Source organism: Vipera berus (assembly GCF_964194415.1).
Source record: "Vipera berus genome assembly, chromosome: 3".
In the NCBI taxonomy this organism is placed as follows: domain Eukaryota; kingdom Metazoa; phylum Chordata; class Lepidosauria; order Squamata; family Viperidae; genus Vipera; species Vipera berus.
The window spans coordinates 167,805,990-167,833,400 of NC_138204.1; the positions used below are offsets into that span (position 1 = coordinate 167,805,990).

Below are 27,411 nucleotides of genomic sequence, written 5' to 3' on the forward strand. Positions count from 1 at the left end.
GGCTTTCCATGCTCTACACATTCTTTTGTCTTGTAAGCACAGCTTGTTATCTCTATTAAATATCAAGCTGGAAATATATCCAACAATAGCACTACCTATTGTTGCAAGTATACATGAATGTTTTTCTGTAAACAAAGGTATTTCAGGGGGAAAAAATAGCCTCACCTAATTTATGTTCCACAGACCAAGAATAACTGATCTCAGCCCATATTCATTCTCCTGTTCTTGCTATGGAAAGCAAATTTGTTGCTCATGCCATTTATTGTTATGAACCCAACAAGTTAAAAGCAAATAATCTTTTAAAATGAGCATAGGAGAAAATTTCTATTGGGAATTGTTTGCTTACTGTTACTAGACATCATCTAAAATATCAGCTAGCGTGAAGCAGTGCAGAAAAGAGTTTGTCACTTTATCTGCAAGCACCAATTAAAATAATTCAGAATGATAGCTACAACTGGTGCATTTATAAAACATACTTCAGTAGGGAGATGACAGTCTACTGGCAGAAAAGCTCACTTTGCATTTACTTTCCAATGTTTTATCCAAACTCTTAAACAGAAGGAGACATCAGAGCTTTCAAGTAAATTTTAATATGGCTGACATGATACCAACTGCATCCCTTTTTTCCTTTCAGATCACATCTGTCTTCCATACTTTTGCTTTTCTAAAGGTGGCATTTTGATCAACTTGTTAGCTGGATTACCAAGTAGTTATCTTACTTAGCTCCATATCTGCTGAAACTTTTATGCTGTGGTGAAAAAATTATTCTAAATAGTTTATGATTTCAGATACAGTTTAAAGCTTAAAAATAAAAATATAATACAATAGAACATAAGAAAATATGACTGCCACAGAAGTAGCAGCAACAACAAGCAACCTCATATTGAACAGAATAAAGACTCAGCTTATTCCCCAAAGGTCCGTTGGAATATCTTAATGGCCTTCCAAAAACATAGGAGAATTGGGACCATTCTGAAACCAAGGATAATGCTATTGGGAAAATGTGAATATAATGTCTGCTCTAGGACATTAAATTTCCAGTCTATTGTGAATATGAGGGTGGATTTTTAGTTAAGCAAATAGAGTTTGAAAACAGAAACATGACAGATTGCCTCCTCCTCCTCCTCCTCCTCCTCCTCCTCTTCTTCTTCTTCTTCTTCTTCTTCTTCTTCTTCTTCTTCTTCTTCTTCTTCTTCTTCTTCTTCTTCTTCTTCTTCTTCTTCTTCTTCTTCTTCTTCTTCTTCTTCGTCTTCTTCTTCTTCTTCCTCTTCTTCTTCTTCTTCTTCTTCTTCTTCTTCTTCTTCTTCTTCTTCTTCTTCTTCTTCTTCTTCTTCTTCTTCTTCTTCTTCTTCTTCTTCTTCTTCTTCTTCTTCTTCTTCTTCTTCCCCCCTGATACTCAATATTTTTTCTCACAGCAGGACTAATATTAGCATATGATTACCTCTGCTGGCATTGTGATCTGTCCCTCTTAATTTTACATCATACTTCCAACCATGGGATGTGGAGATCTGAAAATTAAAAGAGGTATCACTGAAGTTTAAAATGTTACCATTGTAGCCAGAGCATAAACACTGGCTCACAAGATACTTAATACATGGATCTTATCCTCCATTACAGAAGAAGGAAGGAAGGAAGGAAGGAAGGAAGGAAGGAAGGAAGGAAGGAAGGAAGGAAGGAAGGAAGGAAGGAAGGGCCATGTATAAAGTAGCAGGACTCCAAGAACTTTATAGTTACAGTTAAAGGGATGAGGCTAGGTAGGATTTAATTCCACCTTATTATTTGTCTCTTGCTGGTTTTGTGCAAGCTATTTATTTTGTTACTCAAAAGCACTAAAATGAATGCTCATTATGTTGGTTAAGCAACTCCATATGCACAGGGAACAATTAACTGAAGCAGCTAGTATCTTGTTCATATGTGTAAGCGAGGCTTTTCCTTGGTGGTTATGAGGTTCTGGAAGATTCCCTTAACCTTATCATTTTTGTTCCTTTATTACTTTGTTCCTTGTTTTTCCTCTTTCATAGTATGATTTCATAGGATAATGTGTTTTCTCCTATCTCCTTGTGAATATTGGCATTTTATATACCAATAAATACGTAAATAAAGTATGCATTTGTGTATATAAAGATGATGTAATTCTTTAAGAGCAGAAATTAGCAAAGGAGGAAAGGAGAAAGAAGATAAAAGAAATGAAGATAAAAAGGCAGAGTTGAGACCAATTATAGCAATAACCAGAATACTGACTGTTAATTCTTTACTATGCTTTTTGCCACAAAGAAAGCCTGATACCATGCAACACATTATTCATACATCAGATCTGATGTTAGGTTTTAAAAATACATTTATGCTAAATTCATTTGTTAATTCTTTTGCTTCTCATTTTTGAATTATTTTGAATTATTCTGAATTATTCACATTCATGTTGTTCATATTTGGGTAGAGAATATTTTTCCATCTTAAGATGAATGGCTCCAAATTAAACCTAAGATTCAAGCCATTTGTTGTGCTAAAATGAAAGTCCACCTTCTTTTTAAACACAGCATTTGCCCAGAGAACACTTGCCATTTAGATTTTATAGGCAAACTACAACATATGTGCTATTAATTGGCAGCTTTTTGCAAAGAGAATACTTAATTATAAAGGTAAAAGGCTTTTGTTCTCTTTAGGGAACAAAGGCTGAATCTACCCACCCCATTACTGTCATACATCAGAAAATGAAGTGACCTTCCTTCTTATCAAAGAAGTAATTAATGCTGCTTTGAGAGTAATGCTATTCAGAAGCATCACACAATAGAGTTTGTATACCTCCAGAATCTCTATTACACATCAAGGCTCTTGTTATGTACTGGGCTCTTGAGGAATACCACGTGGGTTACTGGAGCAGCTAACGGCTCTCCAGCAACCCAGACTACAAGTCTCCTGTGGTGCAATTGGCTACCTCCAGGCGGCAATGGTTGATTCAAAACTATTGGCTAGGGGCTAGACTATATATTGCGGCTAGTTGCAGCCATTTCCCCAGTACAAACCTAAGCTCATGGTAGAGCTACAAGGAGTTCCATGTAAGATGGAATTGGACTCTGGCTCTGCAGTCTCAATTATTTATCAAGACATTTTTAACTTCGTCTGTAGGCGCAGTAACAGTTGGGCCAAACTAAGACCCTCAGATATAATCCTAAGGACTTTCAAAATGCTCATGTTAAAGTTAAGGGTGAAGCTACTTTGTTAGTAAAGTTTAAAAGGTTTTTGGGGCACCTGGATGTAATAGTAGTAGGGGGCCAGAGAACGAGTCTCATTGGACTCGATTGGTTTGATGCCTTAGGTATTCAGATTACTGGCATAAACCAGACACAAACTACAGACCTCGCATCAGTATGCGAGGAATATGCAGATGTTTTTGATTCAACCCTAGGAACATACACAGGCCCGCCTATCTCATTTAAGCTAGACCCCAACATAGTTCCAATCAGGGTTAAGCCTCGTAGGGTCCCCTTTGCCTTAAAACATAAAATTGATCCCAAAATCGATAAGCTTGTAGAACAGGGCGTGTTACAGCCTGTTGATGATGGAGAGTAGGAAACTCCTATAGTCACTCCACTTAAAGCCAACGGGGAAATTCACATTTGTGCTGACTAAAAATGCACTCTAAATAAAGCCCTCAAGCAACACGCTTACCTGGTCCCAGTGGTCAACCATATTTTAGCCTCCTTGCAAGGGGGTACTATTTTTGCTAAACTTGATTTAGCACAGGCCTATCAGCAATTGTCGGTTGATGAGGCCACAGCCGCGGTTCAAACAATCGTGACTCACAGGGGGGCTTTCAAAGTTAAACGCTTACAGTTTGGAGTCAGTGTTGCACTGGGTATTTTTCAGGGAATCATGGAGCGTACACTCAAGGGTATTCAGGGTGTCTGCCCTTATTTTGATGATTTTCTTATTGCAGGGGAATCCCCAGAAGTGTTGGTCAGTAGGCTCAGGGCTGTCTTGCAGAGGCTTCGCAAAGCAGGCCTCAAATTAAAAAAGAACAAGTGTAGTATTGAGGTTTCTTCAACAGAATTCCTGGGTTTCTGAATTGATGCTAACGGCATTCACCCCGCTGATTCTAAAGTAAAGGCCATTAAAATGGCTCCTGGGCCCAAATCAAAAGGAGAGCTACAAGCATTCTTGGGCCTCCTAAACTTCTATCATACTTTTCTACCTCATAAGGCCGCAATAGCAGAGCCCCTCCACAGGCTTCTAGAGAAGAAAGCTCCATGGAAATGGACTAACTTACATGAAAAACGTTTCTAGGACTTAAAAGCACTATTGTCAGAAAGGTCCATTATAACTCACTACAAAGAGTCTAAACCTGAATGTCTTGCAGGTGATGCATCTCCCTATGGTGTGGGGGCAGTTTTAAGTCACATAGAAAAAAATGGGAAACAGGTTCCTATAGCGTTTTACTCCAGGACATTGTCCTCTGCTGAGCACAACTATGCTCAGATTGACAAAGAGGCCCTAGCCATCGTTGCTGGAATAAAAAAATTCCATGACTATTTATATGGCAGGGATTTCACAGTCTACACTGACCACAAACCTCTGTTGGGACTTTTCACAACAGACAAACAACCCCCCCACATACTATCTCCAAGAATGCTGAGATGGTCTATTTTCCTATCTGCATACAATTTTAAATTAATTCACAAACCGGGCAAGGAAATGGGCCATGTTGATGGCCTCAGCAGACTACCACTGCCACTAAGGGATCCAGATCTGGCTCCAGCTGCTAGAATATTGTTCATACAGGACATACCTGAATTTCCCCTCCATACAGGGGACATTGCTGCTGAAACTGCCACAGATAAAATACTTAGTAGAGTGTTGTCATGGGTATACACGGGCTGGTTGGATAAAAGTCCAGGCTCAGAATTTCAGAGCTATTTTGTCAGGAGGCATGAGATATCTGCACATAAAGGGTGCACTTTATGGGGAAACAGAGTCATAATTCCCACTTCCCTAAGAGACAGGGTTTTACAATCATTACATGAAGGCCATCCAGGCATTGTCAGAATGAAACTTTAGCTAGAGGCTACCTCTGGTGGCCTGGCCTTGATAAGGACATTGAGGCACAAGTCCATGGTTCTTATACATGCCAGCAATCTAGGCCTGAAATGCCACAGGCTCCAGTTCACAGGTGGGAGGAAATGCACACTCCCTGGTCTAGGATTCACATAGACTACACTGGGCCCTTTCAGGGACAGCTCTTCCTTATAGTAGTGCATAGCCACTCCAAATGGCTGGAAGTAATTCCAGTGCCTAACATGACTACTGCTAGGACCATCCAGGTGCTGAGAAAACTCTTTGCCACACATGGGCTGCCAGATGACTTAGTTTCAGACAATGCGGCCCAATTCACTGCTGCTGAATTTCAGGCCTTCCTTAGAGCTAATCTCATCAGACATGCAATGTCTGTGCCTTTTCATCCATCTTCTAATGGTCAAGCTGAACACATGGTGAGGACAACAAAGGAATCACTCAAGCACATTGTCATAGGTGACTGGCATCACAGATTGGCAGATTTTTTTTTTACTCTGCCAGCATTCTATGCCCTGCACTGCTACAGGCAAAAGTCCTGCAGAACTACGTTGAGGGAGGCATTTGATCACTAAACTGGAAAGGTTGCATCCAGATAGAGTGGCAGCAGAAGCCTCTTGATCAAAACCCCTGAGGGGGCTGCACATGGGCAATTGGGTTTGGGCCAGGAACTATGGTCATGGGAATCTGTGGGTTCCTGGTCAGATTACCAAGGCATCCAGGCCCCTGTCTTACGAAGTGGGTTTGGAGGGAGGGTGAGTTGTCAGACGACACATTGATCAGCTCAGGAAACGGTTTCCAGAATGGCCACTAAGTGAGGACTGCATCATAAGTCCCTCTCAAGATCCTCAAACTTGTGGCCAAGCCAGTCCTCACATGGACTATCAGGACTTTTCCTTCATAACTGAGGTGGAACCAGAGGGAGAACTGGGGAGCACTGGAATGCAACATGGATCCCCTGAAGGAGCAAACCGCTGTGCCTAGTCTGCCAAACAGTCTGACTCTGGGGTGGGCCAACCTGGAGAGGCCAGCCAGAGTGCATCGAATCCCCTTGACTCAGGAGCACAAAGGGACACAAGTCTACCCAGCCCACTGGGTAGGCTGGTAGACCACAAAGTGATGGGAATTCCGAGACGTTCTTCTAGGGCACACAAGCCTCCTTCATATCTTGCAGATTACGTTGTAAAATAAAGAGCTATATATTGTTGTAATTCCTGTTGCCACTATACTACAGAAACTAGTGCTATGATGTAACTGTCTAAAAGTGCCATCTTGAAAGCCTATTCATTGAGACGTTGTTTAATAACATTTTAACCTACATTGTTTTTTATTTTTTATTATTATTATCACTTTTACTTTAGTGTGTTTGGATAATGAGTCTTGATAATTGTTGAGACTAATTGGTGTTATTATGGTCTGTTCTAAGAGGGGAGGAGTGTTATGTACTGGGCTCTTGAGGAATACCACGTGGGTTGCTGGAGCAGCTAACGGCTCTCCAGCAACCCAGACTACAAGTCTCCTGTACTGCAGTTGGCTATCTCCAGGCGGCAATGGTTGATTCAAACCTATTGGCTGCCACCTAGGGGCTAGACTATATATTGCAGCTAGTTACAGCCATTTCCCCAGTACAGTTTCTGCACGAAATAAACTATGAGTTACCCTGTACTCAGTTACGAGTCTTCATTCCTGCACCAAAGAGCCCGCTATTTAACAGCTCTTTTCATCTGCTTTCATTCCAACTGCAGTGGTTCACTTTACTTCTGAATAGAACAACAGCTTACAAACTTTGCTTGAAGTTTGAGGATTCTTCTAGTGCAGAGTCTGACAATCTGTGGTCAACATGAAGCCCAGATAGCACCACATTGGCAGTCTGCAAAGTGCCCTGAGATCAGTGCCATTTTGCTTAGAGTCAATTCTTTTAAACATGTGGCTTGCATACATACACTTTCCTTTCCCTTTGTGTTAGAATATTCAGATCAGAGAGTATAGCAATGTCACGAAATTTAACAACATTGCTTCTTAGAGAATAATGATCTATATGCTAGGGAGAGGCAAAAAAGGCTTAGACAGTAGTATTTCCAAGCCAAATCTTTAATGCTTGGGTAATATGGGCAGAATATCAAATGATGATACCAAAAACTAAATTTATATGAAGTTAAGCCTACTGGAAGATTAATTTTCAGTACAAGAGATAATTGGACAAGTTCGAAAGCATGCAAGTAGATAAGTAGGTACCTCTTTGGTGGGAAGGTAACAGTGTTCTGTGAGCCTCAGTATATGATCATGCTGGCCACAAGACCACAGAAGTGTCTTTGGTCAATGTTGGTTCCTTCAGCTACGAAATGAAGATGAGCATCACTCCTTAGAGTTGGACACCATTGGACAGGGGAAACCTTTACTTTTTTATAGGCAAAACAGCTGGAACACTATCTAAACACTATTAAAGGTAAAGGTAAAGGTTCCCCCGCACATGTGTGCTAGTCGTTTCCGACTCGAGGGGCCGGTGCTCATCTCCGTTTCATAGCCGAAGAGCCAGCGCTTGTCCGAGGACATCTCCGTGGTCATGTGGCCGGCATGACTAGACGCCAAAGGCGCACGGAACGCTGTTACCTTCCCACCGTAGTGGTCCCTATTTTTCTACTTGCATTTTTACGTGCTTTCGAACTGCTAGGTGGGCAGAAGCTGGGACGAGTAACAGGCGCTCACTCTGCTACGCGGCACTCGGGATTCGACCCGCCAAACTGCCGACCTTCCGATCGACAAGCTCAGCGTCCTAACCCACTGAGCCACCGCGTCCCTTAAACACTATTAGCATTGACAAAATCACCATCAGTCAATTGCAAAAGGCAGCTTTACTTTGAAGAACTTATATATTGTAATAATACCATGAATACCATCAAACATCAACATCTGCAGATCCAGGTCCTTGGGAAAAATTAGATAAGTGAATAAAAATGTTAATCTGATCTAAACATCTGCTTGACAGTTCATCATGATAATTATAATTGGATATAATAATTGCTTTACTTAATCTGAGAATATAATTTTCATTTTAGATAGTTGCCGTTGAAGAAGAATATGGACAAATAAAAAAATAAAGATGATAGGAATGGAAAAAAATTCCTTTGATTGTATTTATAAAGAAAGATTCTGTGCTTAATGGTTTCAAATATTTAAAAAGATTGATGATATTTATATCCCGTCTTTATTTTGTTCAACTCAAGGTGGCAAAAATATTATTTCAAAGACCAGGAAGAAGTTTTACCTTTGCTTATGATTCACCCAGCATACATACAGTAGTCACATAGTCTTTCTATGGAGTTCAAACATACTACTGAAATTGATTTCAGAAACAAGAACATAGTTTTTTATTCATTCTATTGATAAGAAACAATGAAAATTTGAAACAATGACTAGATTAATCTCATTTTGTACCCCTATTTTTCTAAAAGTAGATATGAGTAGGAAGGGGTGGCAGTTAATCTCTGAGTCTTATATCTGACTAATTAGAGAGATGTTTCATAAAATTTATTATATCCATTACTACTTATGCAATTGTACTCATATCAAAACTTTATTTTGTGATGCGACAGATCCCCAGTTTGTGCTAGATAGGATCATACCTTGTTTTTAATTTGATTTTTTAAAAATATCCTTTAATTTTAAAGAAATAAACTTCTCTTTAATAAGTGAAACATTAAGATTAGCTACAGCATAAATAAAGTTTTTAACCAGTAATTCGACATCAGTAATTAATACAAACTTCTGCCACAGTTAGTATTTCATGGTGGTATATGACATAATCAAAATTTTCTCAGTCTGGCTCCTGATTTTTTTTAAAAAAACCCAATAAATTTAAGGAATATTTATACACACAGTTTCCCAAGCCAATCTGTCATTATCACAAGCTTTCCATTTCTGCCAGGATGAGAAAGTAAATCTTATAGCTGGTTTATTGTTTTGTTGAAAACTGAATAAAGATTTGTACGGGTGTAGCCATTTCTTCTATCCTCTTTTCACTAACTTTAAGTGAAGATCAATATTTTTCTTTCCTGACTGAGATGTGTGCTTCAAAAACTTCTGAAATTGCTAGTTTCAGAACTACTAGTTTTTTAAACCACTAATCAAAACCCAAAAAATTGGAACATTATCCAAAATATGCTCAAATGTATTCACTATTAATCATATTTATTTATTTATCACATTTACATGATTAGTTGATTTGATTAAAGTGACTCTATGTGATATACAACGGTCTTAAAAAACAATGCATATGTAAAAGTCACTATAAAAATATAAAAATCAGTATTAAAGATTAAATATTAAAAACAAACCTACAAACCCCACAAAAAGAGAGAATAAGTATATCCATTTCAGTAATGCAGTGATCTAAACATTACTCCAGTACGTTGGGACACATACATACCCAGTGACATAACAGGTCTTGAGAGACTTCCAGAACGTCCAGAGAGGCATAGCTAACAGATTTTGGGAGAATATCCCATAAGCCAGACATTGTGGGAGAGAAGGTCCAGTGCCAACTCGCCAAATGTAACTCACTGGCGGATGGTACCTGCAGCAGGCCTTCTCTAAGAGATCTAATGTGGCAGGCTGATGTGATCGGAGTCAGTCCCTTAAATATGATAATAGGTTGGTCAGTGCATAAAAAACCCCAACAACCTACAAAGGCTAAACTTAGTACGCATGGTGGGGAGATACATGCCAGCAACTTTTAGTGGTCTTATGTTCCTCCTCTTTTGCTCATATAACCTTTAATAAACCTAGGTCCACTTCATATATACTGTGGTATGCAAATATTTTGCAATACTTACGGAGATAAGCTCTACTAGATAAAAAGACTTAAATTTAAAGTTTACCCAAAGTGACATCTATGCACAAGCAAACAAATTTTATTTGTCCCTTCCAAGAAGTAAAGAGAACACTCTTAGATATTTTCATATGTATCTCTGGTAGTATCTACAGGGATCTCCAAGTCTAGAAATCAGTCACTAGAGATCCATTCTCAGTGGCTGGCAATAGCGGCAGAATGGAACGCTGTCTCTGGTGGGGACTCTACTCTTCCTGTATTCTGATTTCTGCAATGGACAGGTCAGATTTTTTCTTCCTGCATCCCTGATTTTCTGTTTTAGATGCATTCTTGATGGCAACTCTTAGTCCTGGCAAAGCTCTAATCTCAAAAGCTAGGGGATAAGAGGTCAATAACATCTAACTTGCTTTTTCTGAGGAAAAAGGTAAAGGTAAAGGTAAAGGTTCCCCCGCACATGCGTGCTAGTTGTTTCCAACTCTAGGGGCCGGTGCTCATCTCCGTTTCAAAGCCGAAGAGCCAGCGCTTGTCTGAGGATGTCTCCGTGGTCATGTGGCCGGCAGGACTAGACCCCAAAGGCGCACGGAACGCTGTTACCTTCCCACCGTAGTGGTCCTTATTTTTCTACTTGCATTTTTACATGCTTTCGAACTGCTAGGTTGGCAGAAGCTGGGACGAGTAACAGGCGCTCACTCTGTTATGCGGCACTCGGGATTCGACCCGCCAAAAGGTAATGAGAACTAATTAAAGCAAATATTGGAAAAGTGAAATTAATTAGTTCATGGAAAATATTATTAGTAACTACAAGGTTATATTTCAAAGTAAATTCAGCCTTAGTTTGTGTTATATTCCTAAAAAAGTGAATCCTGGTTTCAACTAACTTTTAAAAACAATCCCCATCCCTGCCTCTTATAATTTACAGTATTCTTCTGTAAAAGATAAGTAAGGCAGCCACTTCCCATAGAACACTTTTTTCTTTCTTTCTTTCTTTCTTTCTTTCTTTCTTTCTTTCTTTCGAATAATTCTCAAGTGGTAAGGGCCTACATTGCTGTCTTTGGGACAGATTTAGGTAGTCATGATTTAACATTTCTCTGCCTTGGAACTAAAAAGAATTTCTGACTCTGTCTCACCAACTTAATTATTGCAAATATAGATGGTGAAAATTTTATATTCTCTTAAATTACATGGAAATTACTGAGTTTTTATGTGTCCAAAATGCAGTGAATCTTATTCTATTTTTAGTCAGGAGTACATCAGTTCCATCACCTATCTGCAATATCTAAACGGAAGTGGTAACTCAGTCTATGCGCATAGTACACTTGTGCTATTTATGCAAGATATGACAGCCTGGAGACTTGATGACATTTTCATCAAACGGAACTTTTAGGCCCCTGTCTTCTTCCATAAGATAGTCTGTGACACTGATCTAGTACTGCCCTTAATCACACGGTATTTAAACATTCTCTGAAATCTGCTGCTTGACTTTCTCTCACAATCTATTAATATCATTCGGAGATAATGAGCACACTCAATTTATGATTTTAAAATGTTAAGGAAGCAGAAAATAAAGTAGGGTTGTAATAGCTCCAAATTTATGGATGCCCTTGGCAACAGTGCCTTCTGAACAATCTCTTCCTATCTGCACAGGGTTTATAGTGATCTTGTTGAGTTTTATGGTTATGATATGATATGAAGTAGCAGTGGGATCTTCTGAGAGCTTGCAGTAGCCACAATAGAATAGAATAGAATAGAATAGAATAGAATAGAATAGAATAGAATAGAATAGAATAGAATAGAATAGAATAGAATAGAATAGAATAGAATAGAATAGAATAGAATAGAATAGGCCAAGGAATTTGTCTCTGGTACATAAGCTCTCAGTGTACATGCCAAACAATATGTACATGAAATGTGCCATAATAACCTGCAGATCATCTGGCACAATAGTTGGGTATGCACAATTGGTTAACAATTGGGTCAGACAAGTTTGTATTTTTGTTTGTTGTAGAAACCTAGTCACTTTCCTGCCAAATTATGTGACTCTTAATGTAGTTACAGTATTTCTTTGGACATAATGAGAACACAGCAATTGTACTTTGTTAATTCAGGTTTAGGAATTGTCAGACTGACAGGAATGTAAATAGTGTTCTCCTAATACTACATTTATAATTCCAATAATAATAATAATAATAATAATAATAATAATAATAATAATAATAATAATAATAATAATAATTAGTTGGAAGGGACCTTGGAGGTCATCTAGTCCAACCCCCTGCTCAGGCAGGAAACCCTATACCATTTCAGACAAATGGCTGGCCAGTCTCTTCTTAAAAACTTCCAGTGTTGGAGCATTCACAACTTCTGGAGGCAGGTTGTTCCACTGGTTAATTGTTCTAACGGTCAGGAAGTTTCTCCTTAGTTCTAGGTTGTTTCTCTCCTTGATTAGTTTCCATCCATTGCTTCTTGTCCTGCTTTCAGGTGCTTTGGGGGAATAGCTTGACTCCCTCTTCTTTGTGGCAGCCTCTGAGATATTGGAACACTGCTATCATGTCACCCCTCACCCTTCTCTTCGTTAAACTAGACATACCCAATTCCAGCAACCATTCCCTATATGTTTTAGCCTCCAGTCCCCCAATCATCTTTGTTGCTCTTCTCTGTACTCTTTCTAGAGTCTCGACATCTTTTTTACATCGTGGTGACCAAAACTGGATGCAGTATTCCAGGTGTGGCCTTACCAAGGCATTGTAAAGTGGTATTAGTACTTCACTTGATCTTGATTCTATCCCTCTGTTAATGCAGCCTAGCACTGTGTTGGCTTTTTTGGCAGCTGCAGCACACTGCTGGCTCATATTGAAGTGATTCTCTACTAAGACTCTGAGATCCCTCTCACAGTTACTACTATTGAGCAAGGTACCACCTATACTATACCTGTGCATTTGATTTTTCCTGCCTAAATGTAGAACCTTACTTTTTTTCACCATTGAATTTCATTTTGTTAGATAGCGCCCAGTGTTCGAGTCTGTTCAGATCCTCCTGTATCTTAAGCCTATGTTCTGGAGTATTGGCTATTCCTGCCAGCTTGGTGTCATCTGCAAATTTGATGAGTTCCCCATCTATCCCCTCATCCAAATCATTGATTAAGATGTTGAAGAGCACTGGGCCCAGAACAGAGCCCTGGGGCAATTGAGATATTGTATATCAATGCCAGGCTTACTAGTATGTGTTCTTAACATTCACTGTCACAAGGTACACAATTGGATATACCACAAAACAATAGACATGGTTTACCATCATAAGCCACCTTGACTTAAAAATAACAATAGAAAGATGGACTAGAAATCTAATAAATAAGAAATAAATATTGTAGATCTTCATATTACAGAGACAATATTCGGAATACTCTTAGAACATAAAGACCAAATCCTCTTCTTCCCTCATTTTTTTTCTCTTCTGTCTCCTATTTGCGCCCATTTTTCTTCTAAAATGAACAAAACAAGATTAAAATATTCATCTCTTAAGGGCTTTGAATTTTCCATTTCCAGAGCAATACATTTTCAACGTTTTAATCACTATTCACTCTCTTCAAAACATCCCCAACTATTATTTTCATCTTGTAAGCAGCAAGAAAAATCTAAAGACTAAAATGCATTTAATGAATAATGAGAAAATAAACATATACAACAGCAAATGTACACATTGCAAGTAAACATATCAAAAATCATAACAAATGCCAATTCAGTACTGTTTAAAATATTTTATTATTTAAAAAGGAACTTATACAATGAAACTATTATTCAGAGAAGGCAATTACTGAGAAAGGCTATTATTCAGTACAGACAATTAGTCAGTAAAAATGTTACTGTGAGTGGGTAAATATTCAATCAAATATTTGACAGAGACAGCAATTATTCAATAAACAGTCATAATTGTACCCAATGGAGCTCACTTGTCAGAAACAGTGCAAATAATTATCAGATTCAAAGCAGTGGTGGGATTCAGCCAGTTCACACCAGTTCGGCAGAATTGGTAGCTAATTTTTTGTTGCCCAGGCTCAGAATGGACTTCCAAAAGCGGCATCCACACAGAGAACCGGTGGTTCACATATTTGAATCCCACCACTGATTCAAAGGATATTGCAATGACCATCCAGATTTTAAACTATTTAAACAGAGCAGATAAATGTTAAAGGTCATTACAAATCTATTGAGATTTTTCTTAAAAAATAAAACTAATCTTTATCTACTTCACATAAGTATAAACACAATTTGTAAACAAGTGGAAATCAAGCAAATTCTCATACTTCATACATGCATACTTTTGGGCTCTTCAAATGAGAAAATAATAGGCTTGAAACAGAACAGAGAGGTATTTTGACAGAACATTTACTGTGTGAAGCAAAATTACTTAATTACATTACTTAGTTTTTCTGGATCGGAATGGATGTTTCAAATATATAGAATTTCTATGGACTATACAAAGCAGTTACTAGATGCAGTTCTTACTTAATGACTGTTTGTTTAGCAGGCTAAGCTACGGTGATGCTCCAAAAATGGTAGTTATACCCGGTCCCCCAAATTATAACCATTGTAGTACTCCTATGGTCATAAAACCACAGGGATGCTTCAACTCAACCCTCCCCTCCACAGCTCCCGCATCCTTCTCTACAGTTCACTGCCTCTGCCAGCCTGCTATCCTAGGTTCCAGTAGCCCTGGGCATCACAAGCATCATGGAGAAAAACAAAGTACAACTCTGAAACCTCAATGATATTGTTAAACTCTGAAACAAGCTTTACTTTCTGAACATTTGTTTAATGAACAGGGGCATGCATGTGGGGTCATCAAAAAAACAAACCCCAACCTCAAGGTAGTGCCATTATGACTGCATGAGCTGAGGGAGATATGTGGTTCAAAAAAATGTGAAAAATAAATAAATAAAGAATTAAAATCTTTCCCTTTAATGTAAAAAGGGGATGGGTCTTTGTTTATATGTTTTGATTCCCCCACCCCCACCCCATATATAATTGTTAATGAAGCTCTAGGAAAGTTCAGCCACATATAAAGAAGGGCGGATCTGGAGTATTTTCACAAGGTGATTATAGACTGAATCATTAAGCTTTTTTCTTAAAGAGCAAAGACCATTTTCAGTGAAAAAAATATTCCTTTAGATGTGTCAAATGTTCAGTGCGGATCTATTAACTTTCACTGATCTTCCAAAGCATCTGAGGAAAGGTCTAGACCAATATTTTTCAACTCTGACCATTTTAAGATGTGTGGATTTCAACTCTCAGCATGCTGATTGGGTAATTCTGGGAGTTAAAGTGCACACATCTTAAAGTGGCCAAGGTTAGAAACACCCCTCTAGAGAGCCTCTGAAGAAATGAAAAATGTTTTTTCCAAGGCCTCCCAGTAGTTTGAGGTAAATCATAACAATCGAAATGGCCAAGCAAAGACAGGGGGAAGGAGACAGAATTGCTATGGCAGAATTTCAAGAGTTATATGCAGTGAGAGCACCAGTAATGTAAACCAGGGCTTTTCAACTGGTGGTACGCATACCACTGGTGGTACGCGAGCACGTGTCCGGAGGTATGTGGCGTAGCCTTCCTCCCCCCGCCTCCCCTCTGCCTTCCCCCCACCTCGCTCCTTCCCAGCTCGCTTGCGGAAAACATGCTGCTTGGCGGCGGCCTGCAGGAACCCTACTGAGGCCGCACGAAGAGTGCAGGTGCAGAGCAAGGCCCCGCCCTCCCCATGGAGTTGTTGTGCAGCAACCGGATTGACTTCCGGTGCTGCCCACTACTAGAGAGGGCCTGGCCGGATGGAGGCTTCCGACCGAGCCAGCACACTCCCCCCTGCGGTTCCAAGGATGACTGCCACTAGCTGCGGGGCTGACACCTTGCAGCCGCCAATCCTGCCGTGGGGTGGAGTGCCGGCAGCCACAAGGCCACGGCAGCCCAGAGCGAGTGAATCAAGTAGGAGGCAGGCAGCCCCTTCAGCCATAACCGCCCCTCCTCCTCCGGTGGCTGCTGTGGAGGAGCGTGGGTGGTTGTGTTGGGGACAAGCAGGAAGAGCCAGCTCAGTATTTTAGAATGGGACATTGTTAGGAGCGCTCGCTCCATTTGAGATACCGCAAGTGCACTACCATAAAGTTATTTTGCTTGATCATTGTAATCTTGGCTCTTTTGGAAAATCCTAGGTTTTTGTCTCCGGAAAGGGGCGGGGCTCGGAAACACTAGCGCACGTGTTGCTGAAGTGCCTGGTGAAGACATGCAGCAGCTCATTCGCCTTCTTAAAGAGAAGCTGCATCTCCGCTTCTGCCCCATGAGCGGTGAATTACGTGTGGACACAATCGCAAACCGGCTTGCGTTCTACCACCTTTCAAATTGCTAGACCTCGAGGCACATGCGCCTTGTTGCCTTGGGAGTGACGTTGACTTGCCCAATCTTTTGCCAAAGGAGCGTTCCTTGTCTGGAGAAAGGAGTTGGAGCTGCTCCAGCAGGCTGCTTCTGTGGCACTGGGGCATGCTGGTGCCCTGTGCTGCGCTCCGTCTGCGGGGACTGCCCTGGGAAAGGTGGAAGCGCAGCTGTGATCTGGGATGGTCAACTGCTCCGAGCCCTGTCTGGCTGGCTTTGTACCTCCGTCCCCCAAGAGCAGATGGTTGTGAGTTGCTGCCATGTGCTTCCCTGAGTGTGCCTCAGCCCCGGATCTCCCCCCACCCAGGACTCCAGCTGCATCTGCAGAAGGCGAGCGGGGCAAAGGGTGCCTGTGTGAAGGGCGCCTTCTTGCCCCGCGGTCCAGAGCAGCATTGTTGGTGCGCGTAAATCAACTCTAAGCAAATGCAAGGTGTTTCTGTTACTGGAATAAAGCTTATTAAATAAGCTGGCAACCTCCGAGTATCGTTGATAAATCTTCCCCAACTTTCCTCTGGTGCTTCATAAAGAGTTAAGTGGGCATGAGGTGTCTTGGTAAAAATGGATTTGGACGGAAAGAAGGAAGGAAATGACAATGGGAGGGAGGGAGGGAGGAGGAAAGGACAAAAAGGGAGGGAAGGAAGAAAGGAAGGTAAGAAGGTAGGGACAATGGGAGAGAAGGAGGGAGGGAGGGAGAGAAATAGAGAGAGAGAGAGAGAAAGAGGGAGAGAGAGAAGGAGAAAGAAATAGGGAGGGAGAGAGAAAAAGAAATACAGAGGGAGAGAGAGAAAAAGAGAGAGAGAGAAGGAGAAAGAAAGGGAGGGAAATAGAGAGAGGGAGAGAGAGAAAGAGGGAGAAATAGAGAGAGAGGGAGAGAGAGAGAAATAGAGAGAGAGGGAGAGAGAGAAGGAGAAAGAAATAAGGAGGGAGAGAGAAAAAGAAATACAGAGGGAGAGAGAGAGAAATAGAGAGAGAGGGAGAGAGAGAAGGAGAAAGAAATGAGGGAGAGAGAAAAAGAAATACAGAGGGAGGGAGAGAGAGAGGAAGAGAGGGAGAGAGAGAGAAGGAGAAAGAAAGGGAGGGAAATAGACAGAGGGAGAGAGAGAAAGAGAGGGAGAAATAGAGAGAGGGAGAGAGAGAGAAATAGAGGGAGAGAAAGAGGGAAAGAGAAGGAGAGAGAAAGAGGGAGGGAGAGAGAGAGAAAGAGAAAGAGAGAGGGGGAGAGAGAGGGAGAGAAAGAGAGGGAGAGAGAGAAATTAAATTAGTAACATGATTGTTAAGTGAATCTGGTTTCCCCACTAACTTTGCTTGTCAGAAGGTTGCAAAAGGCAATCACATGACCCTGGAACAATGTGACCATCATAAATATGAATTGGTTGCCAAGCATCCAAATGTAAATCACATGACCCTGGGGATGCTGCAACAGTCATAAGTGTGAAAAATGGTCATAAGTCACTTTTTTCAGTGCCGTCGTAACTTTGAACAGTCACTAAGCGAATTGTTGTAAGTCGAGGACTACCTGTACTTTATCATTTTCCCCCTCTTTTTTTGGTCAAATTTTTGACACCTTGCTGGGTGACTGGTGGTACTCAGACACTGGCTTATCCTAAAAGTAGTACAATGGGTGAAAAGGTTGAAAAGCCCTGATGTAAACATTCTTGTACATGGGAGAGATTCCAGAGATTCTTTTTAATGGAGGGTCACACATATTCATAACTAATAATCACAAATATGTTTGGCAATCACAGAAAATTTTAATCAGGCAACAATTCAATTAAACACTCACATCACTGGGATTAATGCAATCACTTACCATAAGAATAGTTGCATAACATAAATGACATCTCACTGTAAATTTATTCTCCTATGCCTAAACCATTTCCTAGTAGGACAGGACAATGAAAATTAATTGTAATTTAGAGAGGTCTTTAGAAGCAAAGCTATCTTTCCACTACATTTTATGTAGTAAGGGTATAAAGTCCAACTTGTCGTGCTCTTGGCAATTACCATTAAAAATAAAATTCAGAAGGAGTATGCTGGCAGTTTGAAAGCACTTAAAAGAATGAACTGACAGTGCTTCGTTAGCAGGAAAACGCTATGGGTAGCTACTTAAACTTTTAAATTGACATAAGAAGGTAACAAAGATTAGAACAAAAGTTCTAACCATTATTAAGGAAGCAGCCAGTCCAAATTAAATAGAATGGCACTTTGATCTGTAGCAGCTGCTTTTGGGTTCAAGATAAAGGTAAAGGTAAAGGTTCCCCCGCACATGCGTGCTAGTCGTTTCCAACTTTTAGTGGTCTTATGTTCCTCCTCTTTTGCTCATATAACCTTTAATAAACCTAGGTCCACTTCATATATACTGTGGTATGCAAATATTTTGCAATACTTACGGAGATAAGCTCTACTAGATAAAAAGACTTAAATTTAAAGTTTACCCAAAGTGACATCTATGCACAAGCAAACAAATTTTATTTGTCCCTTCCAAGAAGTAAAGAGAACACTCTTAGATATTTTCATATGTATCTCTGGTAGTATCTACAGGGATTTCCAAGTCTAGAAATCAGTCACTAGAGATCCATTCTCAGTGGCTGGCAATAGCGGCAGAATGGAATGCTGTCTCTGGTGGGGACTCTACTCTTCCTGTATTCTGATTTCTGCAATGGACAGGTCAGATTTTTTCTTCCTGCATCCCTGATTTTCTGTTTTAGATGCATTCTTGATGGCAACTCTTAGTCCTGGCAAAGCTCTAATCTCAAAAGCTAGGGGATAAGAGGTCAATAACATCTAACTTGTTTTTTCTGAGGAAAAAGGTAAAGGTAAAGGTTCCCCCGCACATGCATGCTAGTTGTTTCCAACTCTAGGGGCCGGTGCTCATCTCTGTTTCAAAGCCGAAGAGCCAGCGCTTGTCCGAAGACGTCTCTGTGGTCATGTGGCTGGCATGACTAGACCCCAAAGGCGCACGGAACGCTGTTACCTTCCCACCATAGTGGTCCCTATTTTTCTACTTGCATTTTTACGTGCTTTTGAACTGCTAGGTTGGCAGAAGCTGGGACGAGTAACAGGCGCTCACTCTGCTACGCGGCACTCGGGATTTGACCCACCAAACTGCCAACCTTCTGATCTACAAGCTCAGTGTCCTAACCCACTGAGCCACCATGTCCCTGGGTTCAAGATACCATCTTCCTTATCACATCAATTCTCAAATTGTAAATACTAACCATTCAATTTTAGGTTTATTGATGATCATTTACATTGCCCAAATGTTGAAGCTTTTGAGGGTAAATTGTTGGATTGTTTTATAGTTTAACCTGCTGAATCTAAATCTGCCTCTTTTTGAACTATACAACTTAAGGAAGAAGAGATGTATAACATTATGTACGTCATAGCATAGATTTAGAGCAATACACTTTATTTTGATTATTAGGTCTAATATTTATTTCCTGCCTTATTTTCCTACATTTTAGAATTTTAAAAATTGCAAGTGGTGTTCCACTAGAGAGTATATTTGGGGTAATAATGCAACATGGTATATTACATGAATGTATTTTGCACATAAATTTACTTTGTGGTGGATGAATTTAATTGCCCAAAATTGGAGCCTCTTAGAAACTTTTTCTTTCTATAATGGGAAATAATAATGGAGAAAAAAAATTCAACATCCATACTTTGTGAATGAAAAGGAATCTTTAGATCTGGATATGTAAAACTTTGCTTTGGTTCCATGAGCAAAAATCTGATCATAAGGTCCTATTTTTCTTCCTCTTCTCTCCACTACGTTGTCTTCTAAATGGTGTGAAGCTTCTTGGATGAGAAACAAAACGTCTTCAAAGAAAAACAAGGAAGTCCAGTTGCCTCATGAAAAAGCATCTTTGGGATAACCATGGTGTCCTTTTCCCCCATTCTTCTTTAAATTTGTATCTTGAGGAGTCAAGAGTTTCCTCCTGTTTCTGTTCCCTGGCAAGCAAGATAGAAACTAATATTGTCTGCAGTTTGGCTCTTATTTTGATCTTTCCAGTTTGTATTGTTTGTAGGCCTGTGGGAGAGTACTGAATTCCGAAGGGCTGCTTAAAACATGTTAAATAATAAATAAATAAATTACAAGTATTTTCAGAAAAGAGTGTCAGATTTTATTTATATCTGGGGTGTATAATTTGGTAACGGAGTAATGAATTTGTAACGAATTATTTCTGTATCTTAGTTGCGACTGGCAAAATAATTTGTGTTGGATCAAAAAGGTCCAGTAGTAAGTATAAGCTCTGTTTGTTTGTTTATTCCACTTAATAACCTGATTTTCATACTGGAGTTCAAGGAGGCATACATATATTTCCCCATAACAAGACTTGTGAGAGAGGTTAGGCAGAGAAAGAGGCATTGGTCCAAACTCATGAAAAGATTGTTTCTGACTCACCTTTTCAGTGCCTGATTCAGAAGGCAGTATTATAGATTTGAAAGTTACCAATCACAGTTATAATAAATTGGAAAAAAACCTTTATGCTAACATGACAAAGCTTCGTCTGTATATCCTCATCTACAGTATAAGCTCCCTTGAAAGTTTTTGTGCAGTAAATTTAATTCATCTCTGGAACCGGGAAATTTTGTAAGATCAGACTTAGACTAATGCCACAAATATAAAGATACAAGCTAGTAAGTAAATATTTTTTAAAGGAAGAAAAATCTATTTGGATTACAACATTAATTAAACTCTAACTCTATTGAACTGAAAGGTCAACTGTGTTGTCATCCTAATGAAAACTTGTGTGGTTATAATTATAGCTTATATAAGAACAGTCATTCTGGTAGCAACTCAATGTCATCTGCAATTTACTTTGAAAATGTACCCACATAGAACTTTTCTAGAGGAGGGGCTGCATTGAATCAACACATCAAAGCTCTTCAAATAATACATTTCTTTGGGAAAGTTTCCTTTTAATTTGTGGTACTGATATAGAGATCTTATTCTAATGGAGTATAAACTTGTAAAATCCATTATTGTTCTAGCTGAATAATCTCTGAAGAAAGGAAAAGATAAAGTAGCTTGAAAATACAATGTAGCAACAAGTTGGTATGTTTCGTTACCAATTAACAGAATGATCTGGTGATTGTATGGCCCTTTAATGTTGAACAGTATCTTTATACTTCATCATTTTTCAATTTCTCTAATTCTCAAGGTCTTATATGTTATGTACAGCTAACAAAACTGGTACTGAGAAATGGTATTTTGCCATAATGACTCTTCCTTTCTTATGGTTCATAACTATGTTTTCAGCAGAAGGCCAACATGTTTTAAATAATTCCAACTATGCCAATAGGCTTCTGTATTGGTTCAAGAATATGGCTACCTGAATAATTGATGAATTAATAATTTAGCGCTTCATTGTAGGCAGAATATGGCAAAACTGCACATGAGACGTAGGAAATGTATAGTGGTGTTGAACATAAGCCAGTGGGATGCATATATGAACAATCCCTTTGTAACAACTATAAAAGTGTGATCTGTGTATGATTTCATTCAAATGGTTTCTGTTCCCCAGCGAAGATTGCAACTGTGAGACATTCCTTGTGCCCATTACTAGATTGTGTTCCTGTGCTGTTGTAGAGAAGATAATCAGTCTTATTAACTTGGATAATGAAAGTCAAATACTACAGGGATGGAGCTTGGCACTCAATTCCAATCCCTCAGCAGGTAGCTAAGGCAGCTTAAAACTGAATTTGACAGCTTTGACTTACACTGATGCATCTACAAAATACAGTTTAATTGGTAAGAATAAAGAAATGGTTTGCCACTGACATCTTCCAGGATCTTTTTCACAACTTCTTAGCCTAATCAGTATCCCTAGACTTTCCAGATGACTTCTTTCCACACACTGATAGGATCAACCTTGCTTCACCTCTGAATGTCTGGACCTGATCTATCCCGACTGAGATGGGAAAGCTGCAGCAGAAGCAATAGGATAAAGTATTAATCCACTTAGCCTGAGAATAAAAGAGCTCTTGCAATCTCCTATTGTGTTAGGTACAGTTTGGTCCAGGTTTCTCTAGAGAAGCCCAAGCATATTGAGAAGCCCAAGCTTATTTAATTTTTTATGGTTTGAAGAACAATGATATTTGCCTTCACAAGAAAACCGTAATAATTGTATTCCTCCACAAGGTGGTAGAAGTGAGCAATTAATTATTACATTCTGGGTACATAGTTACATTTTTATTGGACTTTAACACCAATATATCCTCTTAGCTGAGTTATGGAATATTAAAAAAAATAATCATACTTTATATTAAATTCAAGGTCTAATAATAAAGGAATTTTTGTTTATTCAGAAAGAGAAGCAATCTAAAAAAAAATCTCTTCAAAAGATTTCTTCTCATACTCATCCTCTTTTCAGTGCCATGATTTTATAAAGGAATTTATAATAAATATTTTTAGAAATGTTTTGGCAATAATCAGAAACTCCCATAAAAAACCTCCTCAATATCTTATTTGAAAACACCTTGTGTTTCATTAGCTGTATCTTCATGTTTTTTTAATGGTGACTTTTGCCAGCATTATCATTTCCAGTCCTATTGCACTGATATACGAAGAAATGTGTCGGTGCTTTCATTAAAATGCTGCCATTTGGTGGAGCAAGTTAAAATATTCTTTCTCTCTTTTGTATTTTTAGCAGACGAATGCCAGATAGGAAAGCTCTGAGAAGTCAATGGGAACAAAAACTTTCACTGTGTGACTCATTGCTATATGCATAAGCATTGTCTATAATCCTAAGAAGTCAGAATAATAGAACAACAGAAAAAGAATCTTTCCTGTTTTCTTATTATTGCTTGGACATTTAATGCTCTTTGGACGTAAGTATCCTTTGGAAGAAGCTAAATTTGATACACTTCTTACTTTTGTGTTTAAGTGTCTTCAAAATTACTTCCATCTGTCATTTACCATATGTAGCTCTATGTTTGCTTGTGCTAAGCTGTTTTCCCTTCCTGGCATAGAAAAGAGGATGTGATTAAGCATAATGATGAACATTTTTGTTGCCAGTATCTGAACTTAAAAGGAACCTATTACCTTTCATTAGGTAATCAAACCACATCTAAACTTCACTGCAAAATGAGAATTTAACTGGAGTGTATTAAACATGAAACATCAAATACAAAGTATAAGCACTTCCCTGGATGTTACATCAGGTAATAGTCTAGATTAGGAGTACTATTTATTTGCAAGTAAGAACTTTGCATTGAAATAGTATGTCTCTGTTTAGTTACAGTATAGTAAGAATGTATCCTTCCCCCTAGCGGTTCAAAAGCATGCAAATGCAAGTAGATAAATAGGTATCACTTCATTGGGAAGGCAACAGCATTCTGGGTGCCTCAGCATATAGTCATGTTGGTCACATGACCACAGAAGCATCTTTGGGCAATGCTAGCTTCCTTGGCTAAGAAACAGAGATGAGCACCATCCCTTAGAGTCAGACATGACTAGACAGAAAAAAGTGAAATTTGGTCCTTCCTTTCATTTCAAGCAATTCTATGGCTCCTGTCTTAGCTTGTCCAGACACTAGATATTGCAAATTCCCAGTGTTTTCTAGTATAACTAGAGGCCCATTTTAGCAAACTCTAGAATTTCATCCTGAAGATAGTGATAAAAGGCCTGCACAATTTTATGTAGGTTGTATATAGAAAGTAAGGAAGATGACCTTGACAGACATATGTAAGTGCTGTTGCCAAGGCAACCAGGGATAAAACATATTTCAAGTTCAGAGCAGCAAGATTACCTTTGGAAGTCACTCAATTACATGCCTCTTTAATTCTAAGTAAACTCTAAGTTATAGAAGGAGATACAACATAAACAGACTTACAAAACTCTGTTATTATAGTCAATCTTAATAAAATCTCTTCTTCTCTTTCTTTACCCTTTCCCCAGAATTATAAACTTCCTAAGAGAGCTAGATCTTTGCTTAAAATGTCCACTTTATGTTTTGAACTGGGATTTCCTTTGTTCCCCTGTTTTAACCTCAATGATCAATAGTAAAAGAAATATATTAGAAATCTAATTAAAGTTGCCACTTGCTTGAACCCTCACAACAAAAGCTCTCTTCTTGTCTAATAAGTGCTTGTGAGACACTGTCATAGCAATAATAACAACAGCATAGAATAGGATGCAACAAAATGAGAATTTGATAGAGGAACCCCGTTACCCTTCACTCTTAGTGAAGCTTCCTTAATTGCCCTAAAATCTCAGTGTCTCTTAACAATATGTGCATTAGATCTTTTGTTACAAAGGAATACGTCAACCCAATTTTTGTCAGTAAAAAATACTTAAATGGATTCAACTCAGAATATAACTGAGGTGCTTATTGGATACAACTAGTGCACCTGAAAGAAAATGAAGGAATGTTTGCAATATTTTCTAGGGTTTATTTAAATTCAGATTCCAGAATATCTGGCTCCAGTGATCAAACAATTTTGAAATTTTGGAATATTTTGGATAGGTTTTTTTATATTTGTGCAATCTTCTTTCAATATTTTCTTTCTTCTTTTTATGAAAATGTTCTTGCATAAAAAATGCGTGATTTCTGTAGTATTCTTAAATCAATCTCTTGCTTTAACCATTTGACTGTTAATCTTTGTCTGTTGATATAGAAATTTCTTTGCACCATTTAGATAGATCTTACATAATAATAGTATGAAATATTCTTTTTGGTGTTTTCTATAGAATTATTCAGCTTCTGCTTAGATTGCTTCTGTGGTGGGCAAATAGATTTGGGTTACACTATTATTGATTGGCTTGCCTTGGATTCACATTATGTTCATCCTATTATGTAATTTAGGGTTTGTATCTGAGTACTTGATACCCTTTGTTCATAATGGTGTGTACTTTGTTTCATCTATGATTTACTTGTTTGCAGTAGAAATTCTTACGCTCCTCTGATGATAGGTTACCCATTCTAGTTCATTTCAGTTTTGCTGACTCCTAGAATCTCAGTACGGAACCTTGAAATTTCTGTTCTGGCAACATAAAATCTTAGTTATGGTTCTGACATTTTATATACATGATATACAGTACATTTCTTTGCAGCACTGAACTTTCCTCCTTCCTCTGGCTTTATCAACAAGGAGACATACTTTCAACTTGGATACAGCCACATCATAAGCACCAATGCTATTCTTAATTGCTTCCCATGATAACTCTGAAGGTCATCTGCCAGTATCATGTTAGCATTGCCGTTTAAAAAAATATATTAAGAATTGTAATTGCAGTAATAAAAACCAAAACAAGCTAACCTTAGAGAAAGAAAACAAAGAATAAAGAAAGAATAAAAAATGCAGGAAAAAAGAAAAAAAGGAAAGGAAATGACTTCCAAGCTTCATTTCAACAAGAAGAAAAAAAATTAAGAACTCTTCACCCCACTATAAGGTTAAACAGATATCTCTTCATTCCATATCCCATTCCTTATTTATAACCATAATACAATGCTTGTATCAGCAAAAGGACCACAAAAGTTGCCAGAACATTGCAAAAAACTCTTATTTTAACTTTTATTAAACAAACCAATTTTATATTATATTGTCTCTTTTTACTTACAATAGTTCAATCTTTAATTCAATCAAATATTGTCATAGGATTTGATTTCTCTTCAAATTCTTCTTTATCCCATAACATAGATTTCTTCAAGGCTTTATTGTAGATCCAGTTTTTTTGTAGATCCATGTCATTCTTTTGGTTTATAATTTGCATTTCTATATTGATTTTTAAAACTTTAGTCAGTTTATTTTGCATATCCAATAATGTGTCCTTTTCCAAACCATTCCTCTAGTCTGTCATTTGTGGTTCCACATTCTATATTTTCTCTGTCTTGTCAGATAAACTTTTTTTACATCTATCATTTCTTCATTAACATCATTTAGACATAGTCAATTCATACATTCAGACATCCTTACTGGACTCTTAATCCATTTATAAGTTCTTAGATTAAAATCTTATTTAGCTTTTTGCTGTTTATTTCAAATTCTTTAAGTTCTTAAGCTTGTAACTAATTTTTCTTTTGTTCAGAATTGAAGATAAACTGACCCAAAGAAAACTTTCTAAAAATGATTAGAAAGTGTCCTTTAAAAGGTTCTACCATGGTTTCAAGCAAGATGGCTGATCCCATCATCTCAAAACCCATGGAAAATTGCAGTTCTGCATTCTCCTTGGGAAGACTAGCCATTTGGAACACATCCTATGCCCTCTCTTAAGCCAGAGAGTTTCCAAGGAACAGTATTCGCTGGTTACTTGATTTTTGCCACAGTCGTTGGGTCCACTTTTCCAGAGCCATCTTCAGTTTGCCATAACTCAGCCAGAAGTCCTAACTGTGAAAGCCCATTTAGGCAGAAAACTGAGATTTTCTTCTCTAAATGTGTTGGATTTAATCTTATCCTTCATCTGTGGCCTGTCCATCATGGGTGACTATCTGAAGAATGTATTCCCACAGTGTCATTAGATGTGTAGACCTGTTCATGCTACAAGTAATGATCCATGAAAGGGATATGTTCTTCTGCTTAAATTAGAAAGGTGGAATTTAATACATTTGCACATGTATTTACATTCATATTGTTTAACAGGACATAAACATACTTGATTTTTTCAGGTCTCTACTTTTGTTCATGTATTATGAATGCAGTATTTTAAATTTTCTTATAGTAATACCTAGAATGTCAGTAAAGACACTCTGTAACTCCATAGTACTTTGAGGCCATATAACTAATGAATATATTTTCTTACTTGTATATATATTGTGAAAGAAAATGTGTTTTTGTGTTTAGGGATACTAATAATATAGATGTGATAAATAATTTTTAAAATTTATAATTTCAATTTATAAGGACACTCCACTTGAAACCAGCAAAGTGTGCAATTAAAACCAGTGCAGTAAATAAAAAATAAAACAAATTAACAAAAAGAGGAATGCATATAACAGGAAGAAACACTTATAATGTATATTCCTTGTGTGTCCAATCATACTTGGCCAATAAAGAATTCTATTCTATTCTATTCTAGTCTATTTTAGTCTAGTCTAGTCTAGTCTAGATCAAATGTGTACAATAATGACCTATAGTGCACATTTGGGGTGGCAGGAAGCCAAG

At 38.3% G+C, this 27,411-nt stretch overlaps 1 protein-coding gene across 1 annotated transcript in view; it reads left to right on the forward strand.

The window, feature by feature from the left end:
• METTL4 (methyltransferase 4, N6-adenosine) overlaps nucleotides 1-23,003 on the forward strand; it is a 197,342-nt gene extending 174,339 nt beyond the window's left edge. Inside the window, exon 9 of the transcript XR_014026108.1 lies at nucleotides 22,959-23,003. The gene's annotated coding sequence lies outside the window, so the exon portion shown is untranslated. The remainder of the gene's footprint in view (nucleotides 1-22,958) is intronic.
• Nucleotides 23,004-27,411: the final 4,408 nt, after the last annotated feature.